This window comes from Eurosta solidaginis, chromosome X, assembly GCF_040869045.1.
Source record: "Eurosta solidaginis isolate ZX-2024a chromosome X, ASM4086904v1, whole genome shotgun sequence".
Lineage (NCBI taxonomy): Eukaryota > Metazoa > Arthropoda > Insecta > Diptera > Tephritidae > Eurosta > Eurosta solidaginis.
This window is the reverse complement of record NC_090324.1, coordinates 149,750,699-149,756,900: the sequence shown is the minus strand read 5'-3', so window position 1 is coordinate 149,756,900 and position 6,202 is coordinate 149,750,699. Positions and strand designations below refer to the sequence as shown.

At 39.7% G+C, this 6,202-nt stretch overlaps 1 pseudogene; it reads left to right on the top strand.

Annotated features, from left to right (window-relative positions):
* Window positions 1-299: 299 nt before the first annotated feature.
* On the top strand, window positions 300-2,010 carry LOC137235186 (RNA-binding protein Unr-like; annotated as a pseudogene).
* The last annotated feature ends 4,192 nt before the right edge of the window (window positions 2,011-6,202 follow it).

Here is a 6,202-nt window from a genome sequence, read left to right as displayed (position 1 = left end):
AACCACTTGAGCAAGCGCTGGTTTCGTTTGGACTCCCATTGGGCGCTATATTTCAGGTTATAACTTTCGATGGCGGCACACGCGGGCCAATGTTCAAGACATTCTTTAACAAGCATTCAATCTAAGTAAAATCATTTTCATTTTATTGCGTTGCAGTTGTTTCCCATTTGTTTCACATTCTCTCAAGAGTGTGAACCAGAACGCCAGTTGTCCGTGCTTGGCGGATTCCGCTGCACTAAAAGCCTTTGTTTACGCAAAGCATCGTGTGTTGGATGCGACAGGCATTGCCTTGTGCTTATATGATACGCATTAAGCATTTACTACCCAATACCGTACAGTTTGAAATGCTAATGGAAAGCAACATTGAAGGATCTGTTACGCGTGAGGCACCTAAAAGCCCAGTTAAATCGCAAGATCGGGTTGAAGGTGGTGTGATCACTTATGATCATGAAGATGTTAAAGAGACTATAATGTATTTCCTGAAATACTGCGAGAAATCACCAAGAATTGGAGATCGTGTACGATTCGATATCAACGAAACAAAGAGCTTATTGCGGTGAACGTACAGCTTATAGGACTAATGCCACCTTTACATCAACAACAGATGCAGCAACAGCAGCAGCAGCAGCAACAACAACGACAACAACCGCAACCTATGTTAACCAATACAACGAATCAATTGCAACAACATCAACAACTTATGCAACCAAAACCATGAGCAAATGCTCATATCTAATGGTGTAGGTGTCGGCGTTGGTGCTGGTGTGTGTGTAAATATGGGAGTTAATAGCGTAGGTATATTGTTACCACCACAAAATGGATATATGCCAATAGCCAATTCAACTCTATTGCTATCAACACCACAAATTGAGGACGTCGAATTGGACAATAATAACTTAACAATGAATGAACATAGCCAAACGTATTGTAGTTTTATTGCTGTTATAAAGGAAAATTTTGGATTTATTGAGACACTATCGCATGATGAAGAAGAATTTTTCCACTTTAGCAATTATACCCAGTTTTTGGTATTCCAAATTGGTTGGAATTGGGTCAAGAGGTGGATTACACTTTATCGCCCAATAGCAATACTTCTGCTTCAGGAAATTGTTTGCCTGCTGGGAATGTGCCTACATTACCTCAAGGTTCAATTCCTCAACCAGCCATTTTAGAAAGCGTTCACAATGGTGTCGTAGCACGTCCACTACGTTGCATCACTCCGGATCAGCAGGAATATGCTGGATTAATTAAAGTTTTGGATGAAACTAGGCAAAGTGTTTTGTCACAACATGATTTTGGCATTACCAATTTGCTGCAAAAGGGTGACTTAGCCACTTTTAAGATAGATGAAACCGGTCGCACTGGTGATATAAACGCCGTTCGTCAGAACGTGCTACTGTTGATGCGATTAAAAGACAGTTTGGTTTTCTACACTATGAAATAGAAAATGGAAAGGTTGCAGCAAGTTCGTGGTAAATATTGAACCGAAACTGCGTCGGCTGTTAGATCGTTCACGTGATAAATTTGGTCCAAATCCATTCGAAATTTTAACGCACCTAATGACTGATGGGCGCGTACTTAAGGTACCTTAAATTTTGTATTTTGGGCACCCGAAATCTGATGATGCGGGAAAATATTCACTCGAACATTTTCAGGCTCATCCAGACGCACGTGCCATACTGTTTTGTGAGTATCGAGAATTTGTAATGTTAATATTTGTTCAATTTATTATTTGTATATTGTTCTGGCAGGGTAAATAGCAATGAAGACACTTATTTGTTGGGCTTGACCACATCACCATCTGGTTTAAAGTATACTGGTGGTAGTGGTACATTAGTTGATGTATTGGGCGGTATTTGTGGCAATAATCATGCGGCGACCTATAATATGAAGAAGTTCCTCTTCATGCATAATGGCGTACTTTTGAGAGTGAAATGTTACAAATTGGTGTTCGGCAAAATATTGGACGTTTGGGACTTTTGTACGGCTACACGACGCAAAACCTATTAACGGTTGGTATGTGAACGTCTTTTATATATTGCAATATTATTTTACCTTTGCACTACTTAAACCATCTATGTAATACTTCAATATGGGCAGTAACAAAGCGTTTAATGTAAGACAATTACTTCTTTTTGTCCTTTTTGATTAAAATTTTGTCAAAGTAAAAACGTCGTGCAAGCTAAAATTTTACTTCTCATTGAAGATTTTATTTTGTCTGAGATATACGATTCGGGCCCCGAGAAAGCTTCTGCTATTCGCATGAAATTTATTTTATGAAAAATTTGATTAATAGAACTTTTCGAAGGCAAGGAAAATGTTACCTTTTTGGATATAGCGTGTATGTTGAATACCGTTTTGAAGATGTTGCTTCGCAATAGACGGTAAAGATTGAGTTCCATACTGAGGACCATAATGACGGCTCTCAAGGCAGGTATCGTTTAAAACTCGAAAGTTCCTGGCGGACTTTATAATATTCGCCCTCTTTTTCATGTGATGATCACCAGAAAGTAGTCCTCTGCCAAAGCAGATGGGGTTAGCCAGTTTGTGAAATACATCTGAGATGTTTGATACATGATGCAGCCGTCTTTATTTTTAGGTTTTCTGAATTTTTGTTGAAGATAACAATTTAATGAAGGGACGGTTTGACATGGCCCAATCAAAATTTATTTCGACACATGTAAATTTGATATACGGAAGTTTATGCTTATCTATCCTTAACAATATAACAGCCCATCTCTACCCCCTTAAAGCTATAATACCCCTATGTACGAGTAAAACTGGGCATAGAAATGTATGTCTATAGAGGATCTGACTTGTGTACTCAAAATCTGTTGCTGATAAAGAAATTTGCAAAATACAAAAAAAAAACCATATTAGCGAAGTTTTAAGGCTGATATTCATGTTGTACATATTGTGACGAATATGCGTGACACAAAGTGATACTCACATCCCTAATCTGATGCTAAGTAAATGAAGTCACAACAAAAATAAAGCAGACAGTCACTTGTATCTACATCAGGGCTATTCAAAACTGAAAGTGCACCGGTATTAGTGAGAGCACAATCGTTGCTTACTAGCAAGCAACGAGCCAACAACAAGCATATGAATCACGCATAATTTTTCATACATATTTTGATACCGATCATCAATACCCATCACCGATGTTGCTACGCCAAGTGCCAAGCGACGACTAACTAATTAACGGCGACAGAGCGAATCACATGCGTGTGAATTGAGAGGACACAATGCTATGAAATGAATAGCCCTGATCTACATAAACGAATCAATCATTATGTCTACACATACGTACGTACACACAGCTGAGAAGCAACGCACAACCACATGCATATATCTGAGATACTCCCGAAAGTATGCAATGAGAGAAGCTATAAAATCGTGCAATTGTAGTTACAGCTGAGAAATTTGATAGCTGATGGCCAACTAGTAGATTCTGGAAATGGAAGCGCCTAGAAGATGCGAACGAGGAAATCAGAGAGTATAAAAGGCAACAACAGTCAAGGCGCAATAATTCAGTTTTGATTAAGACGCTATCTGGCGAGCAATAGCAGTATTATTTATTGTGAAGTACTTTAATAAAGACCATTTTTCCATTATTCAATATTGGAGTTATTTATTCAACAGTTTAGGGATTCGAACTTAGTAGAAGATTGCAAATAAGGGGAATTGCAAGTAAATTCGTTACAATTGGTGTCAGAAGAGGAATTGTTGATTAAATTCCGAAGATTGGGAATACAACTTGGACATGGCAAAGTTGAGTGAATTGAGGATCCAGCAACTGAAAAAGGAGTTGGAGAACCGTGGACTGAATACAACCGGCAATAAGATCGAACTTCAAGCACGGCTACGAGAGGTAATGTAGTCGCAAGGAATTGATGTGGACGAGTATGTCTTTTATCCTGATGGGGACGAAGATAAAAACGAAACATCGCAGTCAGTTACGAGCACAGACTTGAACATGATTTTGGCGGCAATATCTGCACAAACGTCGACAGTAACATCAATGTCGTCAATGTCAGAAATGTCGTCAGACATAACATCGAAGATTGAAGCACAAGAAACGCGTATGTCAGAAATGTCGACACAGATTACATCCAAGATGGAAACTCAACAGGAAGAACAGAAAACGTATATGTCATCACAGATGGAATCACAGGAGACACGTATAGCATCTCAACTGGAATCGCAGGAGAACCGTATAACATCGAAGATTGAAGCACAAGAGGCACGAATATTCGAAATGCCGGCACAAATATCAGCGCAGATCTCTGCACAACTGGAAGAGCAAGAAAGACGTATTTATTCGAAGATGGAGGCGCAAGACACAAAAATTTTGCAACTTGAGAACCAAATCTATGCCGAGATTGAAACATTGCGAGTTCATATACAGGAGTTGCAACTAAATCGCCCAGTTGTTTCAGCAAGCAATACGAAGGTAAAAACTCCATCTTTTGACGGCTCTGTTCCTTTCCAGGTATTTAAGATTCACTTTGAGAAGACCGCAGCAGTGAACAACTGGAATGCTGAAGATAAAGTTGCTGCACTGTTCATGGCATTGAAAGGGCCTGCAGCTGAGATTTTACAAACCATTCCAGAGGGCGAACGGAACTGTTATTGTTTAGGCAGGGTGCCTAACTTTTCCGCATCTGATTGCGATCCCCCAATGCAACTCTGCAAATCGATACTCGATACTCGACTTAATTTATAACCACCCATACCATCACCGCCACATGCATGTGCATGCATGTACATGCACGTGTATGTGTGCTTTTTGTCAGCACTTATGCATATGCATGTCGGGGTTGATGTGTGGGTGCCTTTTCCCTCCAAAACGGAGGATTTTGCGGGTCAAAGGTTGTAGCTTGCTATACAACCGGCCTCTTGGATTTCAACCGCCGTACCATACGCATCTGCCGCCAACGATCTCTGCCGTGTTTCTACATACAGTCAGGTAATATTGTCACCGAGTTAATTTACGTCCACCCAATAAAACAGTCTTATTATAACGAGAAATTCTCGTCTATTTGTTTATTTCATTATTCCACACGCCATATTCCCACTGAGATCGACCCCGGTGCGCCCACCTACGACTCAGGAGCATACGCACCCCGGCCGAACATTTGGTCCTATCTCACCAGGAATTGGAAACAGCACCTTAACAATACAGTCCACAACATAATTAGCCCGAAAATTTATGCGGAAAAATATTTGCCCACCAACAGCTATACAAAACCAAAAAAAAAAAACACTGAGCAAGCGACAGACAGCTTAAGCCATCAGCAACACCACAAGTCATCTTGCCACATCATCATCAGAACAGCAAACAGCCACAACGTAAGTGCAATATTTCTTGCCACAATTTATTTTTTTGGTTATAAACTATACAAAAACCGTGTAAAAATATATATTGTGAGTGCCATACACGTAGTAATCGTATTTAACCGCGAAAAGTGTCAATAATTTATTAGTGTCGAAAAGATAATTAAGGGCAAACGCGGGACATTAACGTTGTCTTAGATCCCTTGTGACTATCTGGTCTGTCCCCCCACCAGCGGTAAGGCTCTCCAGACACAGCACAAGGAAGAGGTGCACATAACCTCACTTTCACAAAAAATTCACGCCATTAGATTGCGGCAAATTTCACTTTCTTTTGCGTCACTATTATTTTCACTAATTTATCTAATCAATCTTTGTTACCCAGTTTTGTTCTTTACTGCATAAAATTTATTTCACGATTTCACACTTTTCGTCGAGCTTATATCAACGCGCGCACTTATTTTATAATAAAATTAAACGTTTGGCGAGTGGCCCCTTTACCTCACACAGTACACATTGGTGTTTCTCCCCCCTACTCCCTCTTTTACAGCACAAATACTCTGCAAAGTCAGACAAAATAAACAAATTAGGAGTAATAACTAAAATTTTGCGTTATTTAATAGTTGTTGGTTGGGTGATTCGAACAGGTTCATACAAATTTACATTCCTCACTCAATTTGTCCACAAATTTTTCAGCCATGAACATGGATTCCTACATTAGATTGGCCGATCGAATAATTGAATTCGAGGCCGATTTTAATGACATAAATGCGGCTCTGCACAGTATACACACTCTTGCAATACAGCAAAAAGAGTTGCAAGCTAAGTGGGAAAAAGCAGAGAACGCCCTAGAGGAGTTGCTTGG